The 18,726-nt window shown below is 49.2% G+C and overlaps 1 long non-coding RNA gene across 1 annotated transcript in view; it reads right to left on the minus strand.

The window, feature by feature from the left end:
- The window catches only part of LOC138578816 (uncharacterized), a 242,710-nt gene extending 234,847 nt beyond the window's left edge, over window positions 1-7,863 (minus strand). The window contains exon 1 of the long non-coding RNA XR_011303998.1: window positions 7,778-7,863. This is a non-coding gene — a long non-coding RNA (uncharacterized lncRNA). The remainder of the gene's footprint in view (window positions 1-7,777) is intronic.
- Between the last annotated feature and the right edge of the window lie 10,863 nt (window positions 7,864-18,726).

An 18,726-nucleotide genomic window follows, 5' to 3' on the forward strand; every position in this document is an offset into this window, starting at 1 on the left:
GCGGGACACCCTGTGAAACATCGATGCTGCCCTTGGTGTTGGCCATAGGGCCTGCTGCTGTCTGTGCGGGTTCCTGTAGGTGGTGTCCTCAGGGAAGAAGATATTATATCATTGTCCATGTCCTCATCCATCTTGGCACCTGGTGGGTATTATGCCTGTTGCTCACCCTAGCACTTTGTCCCTATGTGACAAGTTGCGAGGCAGTATTTGAACCCTAGTTTGGGGCCCACAGCCACATGAGCACCCTTGGCGGGCCACTAGCTGTACTTCACTGCCCCCCGCCCCCTCTTTTTACTCTGGGCCCACCTTCAGGGGATGCAGCTGTGTGCATGGTGTTCATCCACCTCAGCTGGGGCTGCCTCTCAGGCTCCTCGCCCAATTGCCGGTAGCACTTCCTGTATGCCGCCTGGAGGGCTCCTCCTTCACTGTGCTGCTGTGCAAGAGTATGTGCGTCACTGCGCTCAGCACGGCGCACCTTCCGCTTACTTCCACGGGTGCTGGTTCTCCTTCCTGCCACTTCGGGGTGGTCGGGGTGGCAGGTCGCTGTCACCAGGCTGAGTGCGGCGTCCTGTTCACCTGCTCCTGCAGGAGATGGAGCGGTATCCATGGCTAGTCATTGAGCACAAATGCACGAGGACCATGGTGCTGTGTTGTGCATAGTGTGGCGTGGGGCAGATAGCGGGTGCGCGCCACCTCGTCGCCAGTTGTTAGGGGTGCTCTCGGATCACCGGAATGCCCCTTAAATTACTAATCATACAGGATGTAGTTGTTGGGACTCGCGCATGTGCCAGTGAAGCTCACTTTTATTATCCAGGTGACGGAGGCCATCACCTGACATTGGTGATATCCTGCATCACAACAGTCGCCATAGCACAAGTTCTAGAAGACCCTTCCACATGCTATAAGAGATACCTTCCTCATAAAGAACGATAGTGTGTTCCGTTCTGGAGAGAGAGTTCACAAAGACACATTAAGTAGTCCAAGCCAGAAGTGACACAGCAAGGAGATATACTACCAGTAAATAAGGAGGCTGAGTTATGAGTTGATGTTCACAACTCCAACTCATCAGAGTCAATCGCTTCTCCAAGCGACGAGTTGGTGGCAGATCACTCTCTTTGGAAGGGGCCTCTCTCTGGAACAGCCTTCCTGCCTCTCTGAAACTTGAGGAGAACCATCTCCGGTTCAGGAAGCACCTCAAAACCTTCCTCTTTGCTTCTGCTTTCTCTCCCCCTCTCCCTTGCTGAATTCCTGACCGTAACTGCACTGGGCTACCTGGCCACCCTTTCTGATCTCTGGTCCTGGCCCTGTCAAATGCCCACCTGCACTACCTCCCTGGCAACCCCTGCACCTGGGGATCGCTGTTCTGTATCCCTACAGTCCATCTACCAGCACTTATGTCTGCACTTCCTTGCACTTGCCACCAGCTGGCCGTTTATTTATCTTTATTTATTCCACTTCCCATGTACTGCACTTTCCCGTTTAATTTATATTTATTTATTCCATGTTCCCATGTACTGCACTTCCCCTCCCCTTCCCCCGGCACTTTCCTTTCCCCCTTCCCATGCACTTGCGCAATCTGAATGACACCTGACCTAGTAGGATCGTTGTCTGTCTTCCCTTTGTCCCCCACCCCTCTTGCCTCGTCGCGCCTTGAAACACTTGTGTATAGGCGCGTTATAAATGCCATATCATATCATTTCACAACTGTAAATGCAGGGCAACTTCATCTGGTAAACCAACCATCAGCTCGCCAAGAGACACTGTGCTGATGGCCAAGCGCAGAAGCCACAAATCACCCTCAGGCAGCATAACATCCAGGAGGAGGAAGGGAAACACTGCTAACCACCAGAGCACCATCCCGACTGCAGACACCAAATCTAACACGCACTGCCAACAGACACCAGGTTAGCAAACAAATGTTGACACCGGCAGGTGAATGTTCCACACTCAACCAAGCCTACACAGTCCACGCCCACAGGTGCGGTAAGGTACAGTGAGAGTGGAGAGAAAATAGATTCTGGTCAGCGTGGTGGCATCCCACCCACTGCTGCACAACAACTGGGCAGTGTCCAGTGCAGGCAGCATGGGAAAGGAAATGTTCACGTTAGCTGGAGACAGCAAAAAGACACACTAACTGATATGGAAGGATATTGCATGCAACTGGTGGAAGTGGTTGTCAAAGGCACTAAGAAAGTGGAAGAGGCCTTTAGGATTATGAACACATTTTGCCGAGACACAAGGGAGGGCAGAGATGCTGTTTGTGCAAAGATGCAGGAGGACATGATTGCACATTGACATCATGAGCAGAACACTGAGGGCTACCTTGCTGTAATGGATTGGCGAGCAAAAGCCCAGCAGAAGATGGGGGAGGCAATGGCCATTGCATGCATTGGAATTGCCTTTCACATTTCCCCATTGCTCTCCTGTAAGTGATAAAGACCCACTGCCACCGTCCCAGTCAGGGTGACAACAATACCCACGCAGCTTATGATGCAGAACTTGGATGGCCCGTGCACCCCAACTCTCAGCAGAGTGAATGCCCACTGAACATGGTGGTTCTAGGGCGCGCCAGAGCACGCCAATAAAGAGTTGGAGCACGTGGACATAACATGGACTCATTCAATTCATTAATCATAGCTGGATTCACAGAAGTATGTAGAGTCACCTGAAACGACATGTCGAAGCCAATGCTTTCAGTCATTGTGCACATGATTGCAGTTTCTGGCTATCAAACCTCCCTCCATGGTGCCAGTGGCATCATCTGAAGACATGCACAGTTGTCTTTTCCTCAGAGAACAAAATTCACAATAAACCTGTATGTCAACTGCGCTCGAAACAGCATAACATATAACTGCATGTGAGACACCTACGTGAAGTGGCGGCACTCAATGAGCTGCCATGACATGGCGACATCTCATGCATGGCTTGGGTAGAACTCTGGAACTACCAAGATTCTGACTGTGGGGAGTACTTCAATTTAACCATAGCCCACTCCCCCAAGTCCACTCAGGTGGCATGCACGCTGACTTGGAGGGGTTTGCCCCTGTGGCTCCCTACACCCCCTTGCTGTTGTGTAGAAATGACAAATGGCAAGAATTACATCATCATCATGAGCACGTGTGCCCTGCGCCTGGAATGTTTGTCATTCTACACAATGATAGAAAGGATGGGTCGCAGCTGAGTACACATGATGTGCATTCCTTGACCAAGTGTGTCAATCCCACGGTTGGCGGCCTCCAGTTCCCCCAGCCATATTGATCTGCCTCCGTGGTGGGTGGCAGTTCAGCGTCGTGAATTGTGGCAACGTTTCCTTTATCCGCCACTTGCCCCTTGGCCAGAGGGCTGGGTCTGGACAAATACACCGGGGGTCAGTGTTGCAGCTGGCTCAGGTTCCCCCTTCTTCATTACCTAGTGGTTGCAGAGTATAACTGCCTGCCCTGTTAAGAAATATCACCATTGTAGGGCGCGGAGGAGACTGCGCGTGTTCTGTGGTGCTTATTCGCTGGTTGGCCAGGTCCCCTTGACTCTGCATCAGTGCCTCCCCGTCATTCTGTGTTGAAAGCATCATGCAACCTATGAAAAGGGCGATACATCGTCATTAGTGGCTCCACAATATGCACATGTCATCCACATTCCGATTGCCTGGTAGGTCCGTGTGAAGAACTTGTCCTCTAGATCATGGTGGATCGGTGTGTGGTGGAAGATGTGTCTCACAAAAGGCCAGCAACAATGCACAGGACGCATAGGGCAAGAACCACAAATGGACACACCCCGTGGCACCTGAGCTAACCTGTCTAAGCTGCTATAACACAACCCTAACGACTATCGACAATGTATTTGCCTGATCAGTACACCCTCCCCTCCATCTTTCTCAGGAGATGCGCTACCACATTGACTTTGCTTAGTGGACAAAAAGATTTTGGTACGCAGGAGTCAAACATTTCTTTGATACCATCACCTTCTGCGTAGAGGTACAAGTATGATGAAATAACTCTTATGTTTAGGAGGTATTTCAGCCGCTAGCCATGCGATCTACACTGGATTAAGTATTTAGGTTATTTATTTATTTATTTATTTATTTATTTATTCGCATTTGTATAGCGCACTTGCAGCCCATGGACATCGAGGCGCTGTTACAAGTAAGTGTTGGATTCTTAATTCAGCAGATATGCATGAGACCAGAGGTCCTATGGATACACAATTACAAGCATAGTTGCAGGTGAGGCATGATATTCGTAATACAGTAACAGAATGCCGTCAGGTACGTTTCATACAAAGAGCTTGGTTTTAACAGCTTTGCGGAAGGCTTGGTGGGATTCAATCATTCTGATGTGAGGTGGCAGTGTGTTTCAATGGGTGGCGGCCCGAGTGGGAAAGCTGGCACCACCGGCGTGCACCTTGCGTGATTTGGGTGTGACAATCGTGTTGGAATAGCACATTCTTAATGGTCTGGTGGCAGAGTGCTTGGTGATTCTTTGGGTCAAGTAGGGTGGAGCAAGTGCATGGAGGCATTTGTGGGTGAGGGCGAGTGTTTTGAAAACAATCCTCTCTTTCACCAGAAGCCAGTGTGCCTGTCTTCTGATTTCGGAGATGTGGTCTTTTCTCGCGGTACCTGTGGCCGCCCTAAGTGCATTATTTTGAACTAGCTGAAGTTTGGCCAAGTTCTTATTGGAGGTCCTAACGAGTAGGGCATTACAGTAGTCCAGCCTAGATCCAATTATTGCCCTAGCAATGGTGAGGCAGTTCTGGCGTGACAGGAAAGGTCTGGCAGCGTTGAGGACTTTAGAGTAATAGGCTGAGGAGGAGGCAATGGCATTGACCTGTCTATCCATTGACAGGTCGTTGTCTAGGTAGACTCCGAGTGTCTTCACGTGATTGGAGACCTTGATGGGAATGTTGTCAATAGTGAAGGAAGCGTACTGTTCACCGAGGTTCCCCAGCGTGGAAGGTGCTCCTATGAGGAGGAGTTCGGTTTTTTCACTATTGAGGCATAGCCAGTTATCTGCCATCCATGATTGGATAGTGGAGTAGATGGTGGTAAGAGTTTTAGTATCTGCCAGGTAATCGCCTGTGAGTGGGATGAGGACCTGGGTGTCATCCGTATAGTTTGTATACGAGATGCCCAGGGAGTCAAGGATGCTGAACAGTGGCCTCGTGAAGAGGTTGTAAAGCGTGGGCGCAATACATGAGCCCTGAGGCACACAGCAGGTGATGTGGCTAGGGGTGTCACAGGCTGAGTCAGAGAAGACTTTCATGGCCCTTTCTTGGAGGAAGGAGGTAATCCATTCACAAGCTTTGGGGGAAAAGTTAGCTTGGGTAGCTAGATGGTGGCACAAGGTGTTGTGGTCCACCAGGTCAAAGGAGGCGGATAGATCCAGGAGCAGAAGGAGAGCAGGTTTCCCTGCGTCTCTTAGATCGTCCATTTGGTTCTTTAAGTCCAAGAGAGCCATTTCGGTGCCGTGTCGTGGGCGGAAGCCAGATTGCCCCAGGCCGAGGAGACGGTTTTCTTCAAGGAACTTTTGGACTTGCAGGTAAGCTGCTTTGTCCAGAATTTTCAGCGGGAAGGGTACAGTGGTGATAGGTCGATAGTTCCCCGGGATCGTTGGGTCCAGCGAGGGTTTTTTGAGGAGTGGGCGTACCCAGGCCTCCTTAAGTCCAGTTGGAACGTGGCCAGACTGGAAGGATGAATTAATGAATGCTGTGAGGAATGGAGCTAGGATCTGTGCTGAGTCTTTAATGAGACTAGCTGGACAAGCATCTCCCTTACAGTTGGAAGGTTTGATGGACTTGAGCAGGGCGATGACCTCGTGCTCAGTAATATCTTTGAAGTCAAAAGATGGAGAGGGATTAGTGGTGGAGGGTATGGTGGGTTGACTATGCAGGTTAGCTATGAGGCGGGAAAGGGCTTTTTGGTGGCCACGAATTTTAGTTTGAAGAGTGTTAAGCTTGTCTAGCATTGCGGATTGAATGCTATTGCACCAGTTGTCATCTTTGATGAGAGCGGGAGGAGGAGAGGATGGTTTTTCCAGTTCCCTGAATATGGTGAAGATTTCTTTTGACCCCGATTTGGCGTCATAGATCCTAGCGTTGAAGGAGGCAGCTTTAGCTAGGGTGATGTTGGTTTTGTAGGATTTAGAGATGGCTTTGAACGCATTTTTGGTAGTTTCAGATGGGTTAGCTTTCCAGGTGGAGAGGGAAGTCCTCTTCTGCGCACGTTGTTCAAGGAGTTCTTTGGAGAACCATGAATTAGCGTGTTTGGTTTTCTTGGCTTTTTTGAGGGTCAGTGGCGCAACGGCGTCAACTGCTTGGGTGATGACTTCTTTGAATGTGTTGGCTAGGGTTTCTGGGTTGTTGGAGAATGGGGCCTGCAAGGCTGGGTTGCGGAGGTAGGGTGCTAAGTTCTCGACTGTGAGCTGGCCGGAGCTCCTGGCGAGAGTAGCTGGGCACGGGGCGGGAGGTGAGTTGGTCTCTTTTTTGGTGCGAAGGATGAATTGAATGTAATGGTGGTCAGACCATGGGATGGGCGTGTTTTCCGTGACAAGTAGTGAGCAGCTATGTTGACTGATCCAGTCGAGGGTGCGCCCTTTGATGTGGGTGGAGTCAGAGATAGATTGCGCAAAGCCCAGGGTGGATAGGGCGTTCTTGAGGGTTTTGGCATGGGGGTCCTTAGGGTCATTGAGCCCCAGGTTGAAGTCACCCAAGAGTATGACCTAGGAAGTATTTTTGATGTTATTGGACAGTGCGAAAATGAGGGTGTCATGGAAGTCAGTGCAAGGACCCGGAGGTCTGTAGACAATGTGCACAGATATGGTGCAGTTAGGAGAAACATTAATTTTGAGTGGGAGGTAGTCACTATTGTGGTCAAGTTGCCCTGCCACTTCCCTAATAGCAAAGGTTTCCCTGGCGATGAGGGCCACGCCACCACCTCTCTGAGAGGTGCGGTCCTTCCTGAATATGGGGTACCCAGACGGAATAGCCAGGGATAGTGCCGGGCCTGAACTTTCATTGAGCCAGGTTTCTGTAAGGAATAGGGGGTCAAGATTGTCCTTGATGATCAGGTCGTTGATGTCGAGGGCGTGGGCAGGTACGGAGCGAGCGTTGAGCAGGGCGCAACTAAGGGTGTGGACCATTGGAGGTGTGATGGAAGTGGGTGGTCTGGGGGGCGTAGTGGGTGGGTCAGGGATAGGGGGTAATATGTTTTTGGACTTGGTCGTGGTGTCAACACTAGGCATAACAGGCAATGCAGAAACAACATTGGGCATAAGGGCAGCAATATCAACAGTGTCAACAATATCAGCATTTGGCATGGGGGCATCACTAGGCATAGCAGGCGGTGCATAATCCACATGAGGTATAAGTGCAGCAAAGACAGTAGTAGCAACATTAGGCTTGTAAGCATCACTTGGCCTAGGCGTGGATGGTAGTTCCGCGACAGTGTTAGTAATGGGCATTTTGATTTGGGCGTCTGATGAGTTCGGGCGGAGATGAGGTGGAATGGCTTCAGTGTACAATGGTGCCATGGCGCAGGCAGGCCTGTGGGGCACAAGAGTGTCATCCGGGTAAGTCAAGTTAGAGTTGTGCCTGCGTGACGGTGGCAAACATCTGAGACCTACCTTTAGGTTACGGTCTACTATATTCGGGGTGTAGGGGATAGTGGGGCGGGTGCGCGACCGGAGTTGTGCATTCCTGAAGCTGCACGGCACTGTGCGCAGAGTAGTAGGGAGGGCCTTCCCCCATGATGGGTGGGACATGCAGATATTAAGGCAAGTGGCCTTACCTTGTGTAGGACAGCATAATAGCGCCTTGCGCGCCGTCGAGCAGCGGAGAGCTGCAGAGAGCAGCGTCGGCCTTTTCCAACGGCCTCCGCCAGACTGCGGCTTCGCCTGCCGGTCTGCCTCCTCTCCCTTTAAAGCAGGAGAGGAGGGGCTGCCGGGCGCGGCAGGCAGATCAGCTGTGCTGGGATCAGCTGTGCGGAGTCGCGCTGTGTGGGAGGGGCTCTGTTCCTCCATGTGCACCGCGGGCCGGGCCGCGTGCATCACAATGGCGGCGGGGTGGGGGCTGCAGCTGTGGTTCCTGGGGGGGTTCCTGGCGTGAGGCCCTCGCAGCGCAGCTGCAGAGAGCGGCGTCGGCCTTTTCCAACGGCCTTCGCCAGACTGCGGCTTCGCCTGCCGGTCTGCCTCCTCTCCTTTTAAAGAAGGAGAGGAGGGGCTGGCGGGCGCGGCAGGCAGATCAGCTGTGCTGGGATCAGCTGTGCAGGTTAGGTACTCACTCTTGAGGTCTTTTTCTGATCTGCAGGACGCAGGTTCGAAACCTCAGCAATGCCAAATCAGCCTTTTATCCTACTGAGGATGACAATTGATTACTAATTTCAGTTGATTAAAAATAATTGTCCATAAAACATTATTTGTAAAGCAGTTTGGGAAAAGTAATATATAAGTATTATTTAGGAAATACAGCATGATATGAGTAACTCACTATCATAAAGGCTGTGGTTCTAAAATTGGAGGAATTTAAAATGCCACCTGTTTTCAAGTATAGCGCCATACCTATAACAGGCCCTTTGGTGGTGAACAATATAACTTGATCATAGCAAGGAAAAGGATCAGCAGCAGAGTGCAAATGAGAACATATTGTTGGAAGGATAATGCTGGAAGGAAAGTGGGCGAATTTCGACCAGGGGGGAGCCACATTGCTGAGTCTCTGCAGCTGTTTGCCAGAGTTCAGCCCAAGGACATATTTCTGAGCACAGGCACTTTTTTGAGGAGCCAGACGATCATCATTATTCTATTATGGCCAACACGAGGGATCCTGTGTCACCACGTTCATTTATTTAAAAAAATGGATGCACCAGAACAGCATGTGAGTGGGCCTGACCAGTCTCATTTATTTGTAATGATATTTTGTGCCATCGGGGAGCAGTAAACCAGGCCCCAGTCATAACTGCTGACAGGCGTGCAAGCTGCCTCAGCTTACTGTTACTGTCAGTAGCAGACACTGCTAGGCATGGGCAAGCAGAGAGTGCCAGGAGGGCCGCCACTGGGCTGCAGAGCCACTGTTGTGTATGGTGCTGGCCAGGTGCAGCATCACCCTAGGGGTTGTGGGTGGAGCAGGCTAATTTGGCAAAGGGTACACTGTCCACCACAAAGGTTCTCAAGTTGAAGACTCTGGAGCTCATGTTCCCTTGAGCCGTAACGTCAATGTAAGACGTAAAAGCCAGCTTTCATTGACGCCATGGCTCATTTTCATTCATTTGTGTGGCGTAGAGGAGGGGCGCCATGCTATGCCGTACAAATGAATGAAAATGAGCCGTGGCGTCAAGCATAAACCAGGCGGACCCCATAGGGATTGCATTGTAAATGCTGCCTGCCAGGCTTGCATGGCAAGTAGTGTTTACAATTGCAAATAATTAGTTACAAAAAGCTTACAATTACAAATAAACTCTGACTGACAGGCTTGCATTTCAGATAGTGTTTAATTTTCATTGTGAACACTCCTTACCATGGGCACATGGAAAGCAGTGTTCACAAATGAAAATTAAATGTTTTCTGAAATGCTCGCATGTCAGAGAGCGTTTAATTGATATTTTAAGCACTGCTTGCCCTGCAATAGTGTCAAGCAGAGCTCAAAATCAAAAGTAAATGTTTCCTGGTATGCCAGAATGCAAGGCAGCGTTTACTCATTTTGCACTGTGGAGTGAAAATGTAGTGGGTAAAAGACAGCATAAACGATTGTATGCCTCCTTTTGCCCTTTACATTGGCACCTTGCAGTGCAAATGACCCGAATTTTGAGGTGGGGACTCGCTTACGTTACAGTGTAAACATAACAGGTCCCTGCAGTCAAATTACAGGGAACTCGAAAATGAGCAGAAACAACATTACTCTTCACTTTTATATTCTGCTTTGTAAAAAAGCATGCACCGCCTGAAAAATACGCTTTGCAAGCAGCATTTACTGATGGATTACTATGGAATCTGCCAGCTCATTAGCAGTTGCAAATTCAAAGAGGGTTCCACAGGAATCCGTTATTTTTAGGCCTGCATGAAAATCTCATTCAGGCTTAAAACCTGGTGCTTTTACAAGACGGAGAAGGAACGCATAGCAGACCTTCAAACTCTGCTTCGTGCCACTCCTAGACGTTGGAAGGGCACAAAGGGGCTCATTTTGAGGTGGGCATATGGCTTTTACGTCTTTAATTTGCAGTGCGTCCCATTTTCATTGACGTAGAGGAGGGGCGGAATGCACCTTACATTTCCGCCATTCCTTTCATCTCCGTCATACAAATCCTTCAGTATTTGCGGCCACATGCATTTCTATGCAGGCGCAAATGCTGGTGATCCCCACAGCGCATGCCATTTATTTGTGCCAGCATAAAGCAGGCAGACTCCGTAGGGATTCATTGTAAACATTGCCATTACTTCATTGGCACAGCAGAGTGCAAAGGGGGGGGGCAAGAGGTGACATACACGCTTGTACGCCGCCCTTTGCTTTCCCCTGTGCCGAGCAAATGACCGAAATTCTGCGGCACGTAATAGGTCCCTGCCACTATATTATGCAGAGTTACAAAATGAGCTCCAAAGTGTGTTGGAGAGCAAAATGGAAGTGTAAATTCAATGTGCCTTACTTTTGGGCTTACATTCTGGTCTCCTGTAGTCAGTGCTGTGCCTGTGCAGAAAGACAAGGGGGATCATTTTGCTTAAAACGTACATTGCCAATTGGGAGACTGCTTACTTTTGCACTTATATGCAAACCGATCCCTTCCAGGCAATTTTCATCATGTGCACTGCACAGTGTAAATGAGAATGTAAAGAAGCGGGGGGGGGGACCTCTTTACACTTCTCTATGCAAGGGTTGAGGCCTCTCTGCTAGTTGTTCCAGAATAATTCACATAAAGCCCAGTTCTGATGCAAACCTGCCCTTTTCTAGGGCTGGTGACACTGCAACCTTGTCATAATTCCAGCGCTCAGGATTGGCTAGCATGTTCCCTTCACCTCCCATCAAGACGCCCACTGCCTGCTGATGGGAACCTGATCTTAAAGGTCGTGTCCTTTGGTTGTTTTATCAGTAATTCACCACAATTTGATCTCCAGCTTTGTATTTCTTTATATTTTTACTGAATTTACAGGCCGGTTGCCTTGGTGAACCCAGCCTCCACAATCCCAGGTACCCAGCAGCTCAGTGGAGAAAAACAACAGCAGCCAGTTACCTACATGGTCTTAAAGGAATAACATTTTCCATGGGCACTGCATCATTAACATATTGCATTTCAGATTACATTTAGGCCTGATGTTCATAAATACAATTTTTCTTTACATACTGTATACTAGTATTAAAATCTACACCAAACGAAATAAGCCCTTCTTTGCTCATGCTGTCATTTTATATGATGGAATTGATGTCTCTTTATTCCTGATGAATGCACCCTCAGGTATCATTCCTCCTTTTTAGCTTCCAAATGTACAACTATTTCTTTTCATCCCAAGTGTACTGCTGCAATTTTTAATCTGTCCATGTGTAATGTCTTTCTTTAAAATAACAGTTGAAGTAACTTGAGTACCCCGATGCTCCAAGAAAGCATTACGAAAATGTCAGTTCATTCATGAAAAGTGTCTTTCTCCACTTGCACACTTGTCCATTTTAATAGAGTGTAACTAGGCCCATTTCTTTGCATGTCAATTGGCCTCAAGTCAGAAAAAGAAGTGTTTTGGACTGGCCTGCATTTTCCAATGGATGGCACCATTCAGCTTCACTCTTAAATACTGGCCTGGCCTCTTTATTTCTGACATTCAGGGGCTATATTATACCCCACAACATACACACTCCTTGCACACATGCATACATACATACACAATTAGCTAACATGCATGGCTAGTTTCAGAAAAGGCTTTCCTCACATATTTGCCTAACAAGAAGCAAGTGTGAACATCAGACCCTTCCCCTCAGATGTGAAAGAACATATAATGTTCACACACATCCGTGGGGAGGGGGCTGATGTGTCCATTGATTTTTGCTAGGCAGAGAGGTGAGGGAAGCCTTTTTTGAAACTAGCAGCTTTGCTGCATTTGTGCAGATACATTTTTCAGCACAAACACAGTAAATCTTTAAAGTTGGCAGTTTCAGGAAAGGCTTCTTTCCCTCTCTAACAGAAAAGTATGGCGTGCAACGCCATTGAGCTAATTGGACTTCAGCCCCACCTCTGAGCTCACATAACGGGGGGAGGAGGGGCTGCACGAGGGTCGGGAAGCACAGGGGCCTTGATTGCAAATCGCCGCGCTCTTGCACACAGCAGACGCTAGGGGTAATCCAGTGGTTTTGGAGCAATGTCGAGCATCTGAACAGCTGCAGTGCTGCCGCACCGGGGAGCCCAGCACGCACCGAAATAGGAGTGAAACCTCTGTGCACAATGGCTGGGAAGACAGCAGACCGAATTGCGCTCTGACAGCAGAATTTAGAGAAAAAACTTAGCTCTGTGCGGATCCTAAGCAGTTTTTCTTTGGAAAGCCGGCATGGCTGAGAAGAGAGCGGCCACATCGAGGATGAGCGTATCACAATAGGTGGAAGAACAAGCATAAGGTTTGATGCAGAGGGACAGGAGCACCCATGGGATCAGTGGGTGAGCCCCCACCACTGGCATACATTATGTAGATTTGTCTGACGGAAAAGCCGTGCTCAGCAAGAGATTAGCAGTATCGCATAGAAAATGGCACTGAGTTTTTCTGCTTACAAAAGCAAACTAGAAAGATGAGCATTTTATAGAGGTTATGGGAACACCCGAGATACCATTAAGGTGAATAAAAGTGGACAAATCAAGGTGGCGTGCATATATCACACCAACACAATACAATCTAGACTGTCCTGACAGGAGCAACAGTGAGTCTTGGGGCAGCTGTTTTTAGGAAGACTAGAGGAGCTCCTGTGCATTTGCTGACTGCCACTGTTACACACACATTTGGGTGTTGTTGTGGGAAACACAGCATGCCCCACCGAATCCCGGCTCCAGAGACACATGCACAGAGATGGAAGTGTAAGATAAATCATTGGCACGCCCTAACACTGTAACGTTAGTTCAAAGGCTTGAGAAACACAAACGTGATGCTTTTGCTTTCTCCTGAGCCAGATATAGATTCAGATCAGGCCGGACATACAAGCACCGCCAGCTTCCCAAGTCACAGCTAGGCAGACGCACAGAGTCTGCGGCTCTGCAGGTCGCTAATGTGCTCAGGGTGCAATCACAGCTCTCCGATGAGTGGCAGAGCTTTTCACAGGCACGATGGACATTTCCAACTCAAAGAGCGTGCAGATAGAGCATGGATGTATACGCAGCTTCCACCCAGGTAAACTAGTCTGTGGCCCGATCTGTTATTGCACGTTGCTGTAAACCCCAAAAGGGGGCTCGAGACCATCCCCCAGATGCTTAATACAAAAGTACAAAAAATAAAAATCAGTGTCATAATTGTTCAGGAAATGGCTACATATACTGCCACGCCTGTGATACTGCCAATAGTTAGATGCCCTCCCAGGCACCTGGGGAAGTTGGAGCTGCAGCGCTTAGTAGTACAGCTCACAACAGTTTGGCTTGGAACAGTAAGAAGCCAAAACTGAAGTTTGTTAGTGCATCGAGTTGTTGTGTCCATTAGGCTGAAAAAGATCCCCCAGCTGGAATAAAGCAAGGCCCATGCCCACACTATCATATCTATCTCCAGTACATATGACGTGTTAGGAAATCCCACGCAACGCAAGGGGTGATCAACAGGGACACACATGCAGGGACACACATGCAGGAAAAAGTAGAGGCAGCCATTTGCAACACTCTGAAATGTCAGAATGCCCATTTTTTAATAGACTTTATCACGTTATTTGATGAGGTTTGGGAGTTTCTGGTAAGGAACTGCTAAAATCAGCTGACTGGTCAACACTGAACAGCCGTGGCCAGAAAGAGAAATCAGTGGGCAAACGCACCTCATAAGACCATTCCCTGTCAGACAGCCTGAAACCCCCCACCCCTGGCAAGCCCTGAGGGCCCTGTACGAGCCAGGGGGTGCTCAATCCCTGTGCCCCCTTTTTTGGAAAAATGTGTTGTGGTTAAAAGGGACTTATGCATGAGGAGTCCATGGGCCATTACGGGTATGACTCTTCATTCAGGGGGGACCAAGGACACGGATGACTACAAGCAGATGCTAGAAAATCAAGAAATTCAACAGAAGATGGGGCATCCCCCAGCCAATGAGAAGGTTGCAGGCCCGCCAATGTCACCGCATTTTAGGAGTAGAATTACACACTAACTTAGGAGGATACAGGTTTCCTAAAGGGAAAAATAAAAGACCTACTTGAGGCAATCAGGTGCTTGAAACAAAAAGTAAAATGGACAGTCAGAGAATTACAGTCTCTAGCTGTCAGGGCCAACTTCAAGGTGTTTATTCCAGAAGCTCAGAGTTTAAGACTAAGGGTTAGAAAATCATACCTACACATACGATTAAGGGTAGAGGGCAAGGTGAATTTCAATGGATCAGGCATATGGTGCACGCCGTTAAATACGGTAAATACGGGTATGATATGATATTATATGGCATTTGTAACGTGCCTATACACAAGTGTTTCAAGGCGCGACGAGGCAGGGAGGGGGGAACAAGGGGAAGACAGACAACGATCCTACTAGGCCAGGTGTCATTCAGACCGCGCAAGTGCAGGGGTAGGGGGAAGGGAAAAAGTGCAAGGGGAAGGGGAGGATGGAAGTTCAGTACAAAGTAAGTAGAATACAAAATAAATAAATAGGGCCAGCTGGTGGCAAGTGCAAGGTAAGTGCAGACAAGTGCTGGGAAGGGGGGGCTGTAGGGATACAGAGACAGTCCCGCAGTGCAGGGGTTGCCAGGGAGGCAGTGCAAGTGGAGTGTGGCTGGGCCCAGGACCGAGGTCGGTGAGGGTGGCCCAGTTGCAGATTCAGTGCAGTTTCAGTGAAGAATTTAGCAGGGGAGAGGGAGAGAGAAAACAGAAGCAAAGAGGAAGGTTTTGAGGTGCTTCCGGAACCAGAGATGGTTCTTCTCAAGTTTCAGGGAGGCAGAAAGGCTGTTCCAGAGGCAGGCCCCTGCCGCGGAGAGAGATCTACCCCCAGCTTGTTGCTTCGAGAAGCGGCTGACCCTCAGGGAGTTGGAGACGGATGAGCGAAGGGCTCGGGAAGGAAGATATTTAGGAAGAGAGAGTTGAAGGTATTTAGGCCCCAGGCCCCAGAAGGCCTTGTGGACAATGCAGAGGGTTTTGAACTTAATCCTCGCAGCCACTGGGAGCCAGTGTAGAGATTTCAGTCCTGCAGAGATACGGTCCCTGGGCTTGAGGCCAAGGACAAGTCTCGCAGTTCTGTTCTGGATGAGTTACAGAGGGCGGAGAGTGGAGGCAGGCAGATTAAGATAGAGGCTTTTACAGTAGTCCAGCTTCGAGAGAACCAGGGCTCGGGAGACAGTGAGCTTCTGGGGGAAGGAGAGGAAGGGAAGAATACCTCTGAGGAGGTGCAGCTGGTAATATGACTTCTTAGAGACATCAGATATATGAGGAGAGAAGGAGAGTGTGGAGTCGAAGATGACCCCGAGGTTTTTTGCCTTGCAGGTAGGAGCAGGAAGAGGGCCAAGAGAGGCTGGCCAGAGAGCTGCAGGGAAGGTGGGAGTGGGTGTGCCGATGAGTAGAATCTCAGTCTTACTGGCATTAAGGCAGAGGTCATTGGCGGCACACCATTCCTGGATAGCAGACAGACAGTCAGAGATGAGGTGAGGAGAGGAGGAGGCCGAGGGCAGCCTGAAAATGAGCTGGGTATCGTCCCCATAGCACAGAAAGTTGGGGCAGAGGGCGGCGATGCGGTGGGCAAGGAGTGACAGATACTGGTTTAACAGCCAGGGAGAGAGATTAGATCCCTGGGGAACACCACAGGTGGAGAAAAAGATGTCAGAGAGGGTAGGCCAGAACATTTCAATACTGCAAACCATCCCCACATAAATTGCCTTATAGTTATGGGTCACACAGTTAAGCAGCAAAGATCTGTTAAAATTGGTGCTTACCCTTCGCCAAGGGTTTGGCATAAACACGAGTGGACCAGAACCATGGCAATACTGGAAACCTGCCCCACAGGAAATGGCCTAAAAATTAGGGGCCACAAAATGTTGAAGACGAGTGGTTTGCTGACCCTTGGTCAAAGACATGGTGCAAGCACACGTTGACCAGGAGTGTAATGCTGCTGGAAATCTTCCCCTCATGGTCTGCCTTAAAGGTAGGGGCACAGAGTGGAGCAATAAAGAGCTGGTAGTCTGGTCGGATAACATGCCAGTAGTTAGCATCAGCAACAAAAGAACAACGTCATTCCAATGGGTGCTGAAAGAACTAAGGGCAGAGACCACAGTTTCTCTGAACAACATAGAAATAAAGGCAAAACACATTGCGCGAGCAGAGAAAGATGTTGCAGATGCCCTATCTTGCCTACAGTGGGATGCATTCCGGCACCTCCAACCAGACGCAGACCAGACGATGACAGGCGTGCCAAAAGAGGTTTGGGAGGTTCTCATAGGGAGCTCATAATATCAGCTGATTGGTCAATGGCGAACGGCCGGGCCCAGAAGGAGAAATCAGCAGGCAACAAACGCACCTCAGAGCAAGGTGCCTATTGAGGCCCTCTCCCTGTCAGACAGCCCTAGGATCCCACGAGGGTCTTGATGGAGCTGGCCAACAAGACATTGGCAGCAGAAAACAGCCAAGCAATACAGTAAGTACCTGGCTACAGTAAAAGAAATTACAAATATTGCACACACAGAAGGCATAAATGAGATGGAGGTTCACAAATGTGTTACCTGGGCTTATAGCCAGAATAAAAAGAAAGCATGGGCTAGGATGCACCGATCAGCCATAGCATATTTTGTAAAATTAGCTGGGGGGGAGAACCAACACACAGCGCACAGATATATTATGCTTTCAATGGGTGGGATAAACTCGAGGGGCCAGCAAAAGGTGGCCCCTGAATTTTGAAAAATTTAAAACAAATATGTTAATACTGGGTGAAATACGTCCACACATATGTGAGACCAAATATCTATGGCAGTTTTGTACTGGCCTACTTTGGGGCCCTCAGGATATGTGAACTGATATCCTCTAACACAAGGGACAATGATGGTTTAGCCATGCTAGATACCTTCATGGGGTGAGACGAAAAACAAAAAAGTGCATTGAAGATAGGGTCAATCTGCCCGTTTATGCATCACACATGATTTTCTTGCAACTCGCCCCCACCCATCGGGCCAGTGCTTATCACACAGGGAAGGCAAGGCCCGCAGCTGTTTCCAGTTCCAGGCCATCCTCATAAAAGCTATTGCTATGGCTGGCTGGGACAGAGCAGAATATGGAACCCACTCCTTCAGAATAGGCACAGCAACATCTGCATGGAGTGGGGGCGTAGGGCCAGAAGGGCTCAAGAAAAATGTAAACAAATATCTCTCAAATGATGAAGAAGCCTCCTACAAATCGGCCTGGATGGGGGGACATGCCTTTGTGGGTGGGCAGGAAGGCGGGCCGAGGAAACCAGAGACAGACTACCCTTTAGAAACACTATCCCCCCAGGGCAGGACACCATGGACATAAAATCGGATGACATACATGAGAGGGTGGCAGACCTGGTGGGCTTCAGAGCCCCCCCCCCCCCAGAGCACCTAGTAATACATCTGGTGGGCAACGAGCTAGTAGAAATAGTAAGAAACAGCCAACACAAGACATCTGCACATCCCTAGAAGGGATAGCAAGAAGCTGAAAGAAACAGAGGCATGGGAGTAGAGTTTTTTTCTGAACCAGACCTATTCCACAGAAATGGAAACCACCTGTCAGTGAAAGGGATGGAACCATTTCACACGGGGATCCTGAATGTCTTAGAAACAAGATGTATAGGGAGAGCGAGGGTCTTTTGGGGGAACCCGAGTGGCCATGAACCCACTCAGGTGTGGCAGCATGGGCCTGGAAGGTAGCTGCCATCGGGCACAGCCTTGCTCACCAGCCAATGTACAGGTCCCAAACACACAGACCTGGGAGCTCACGCTGGGGGCACCCTGTATGCAAAGAAAGGCAACTTTAATTTCCAGCCCCAAATGCCCAAAAGAACAGAACTACGAAAACACTGCACACCTGTTTTTTGGGGAATACACATAATACTCAGTTATGTTTTCATTAATATTATGTTTAATAAAAGGCCACTGCCTTGTTTGTTGCCAACACGAAACAAGTTTCAGTGTATTATTTTATGTATTTACTGTATAGAGTGTATGTCCTATAGGGCTAGCGTTTCCGCAGCTTATGTGCAGTGCTGCGGAATGAGGGGGCACCCCCATGGAGCTCAAGGCCACAGGCCCTAAAGCTTGGGGAGTTGCCCATTGGGTACAGAGGAAGGAAGGGCGAAAGAAAGGTGACCATAAGGCACGCCACTCCCTCTCCGCCCCCCCCTGTCCTCTCCTGTGGCAGAACTCACAGGAAGAGCCTGACAGGGAGGGGACCCAGAACCCAACAAAAGGTGTTAATAGGCAGCGGGCGCCAGCACCAAAACCACCAGTGTCTCTCTGCCTCTTCAAAGGGGGAGATAACACTCTAACAATAGGAGAGGGGAGAGGCAGGAAGCCACGCACATAGCTGTGAAGTGGCTGTTGGCATAGGCAAGCCATTTGGGTGGCCAGTAGCCATATGCTGGGATGGCCCCAGGGCATATTTACCCTATAT

This window comes from Ambystoma mexicanum, chromosome 1p, assembly GCF_040938575.1.
Source record: "Ambystoma mexicanum isolate Mex_15411 chromosome 1p, UKY_AmexF1_1, whole genome shotgun sequence".
In the NCBI taxonomy this organism is placed as follows: Eukaryota; Metazoa; Chordata; class Amphibia; order Caudata; family Ambystomatidae; genus Ambystoma; species Ambystoma mexicanum.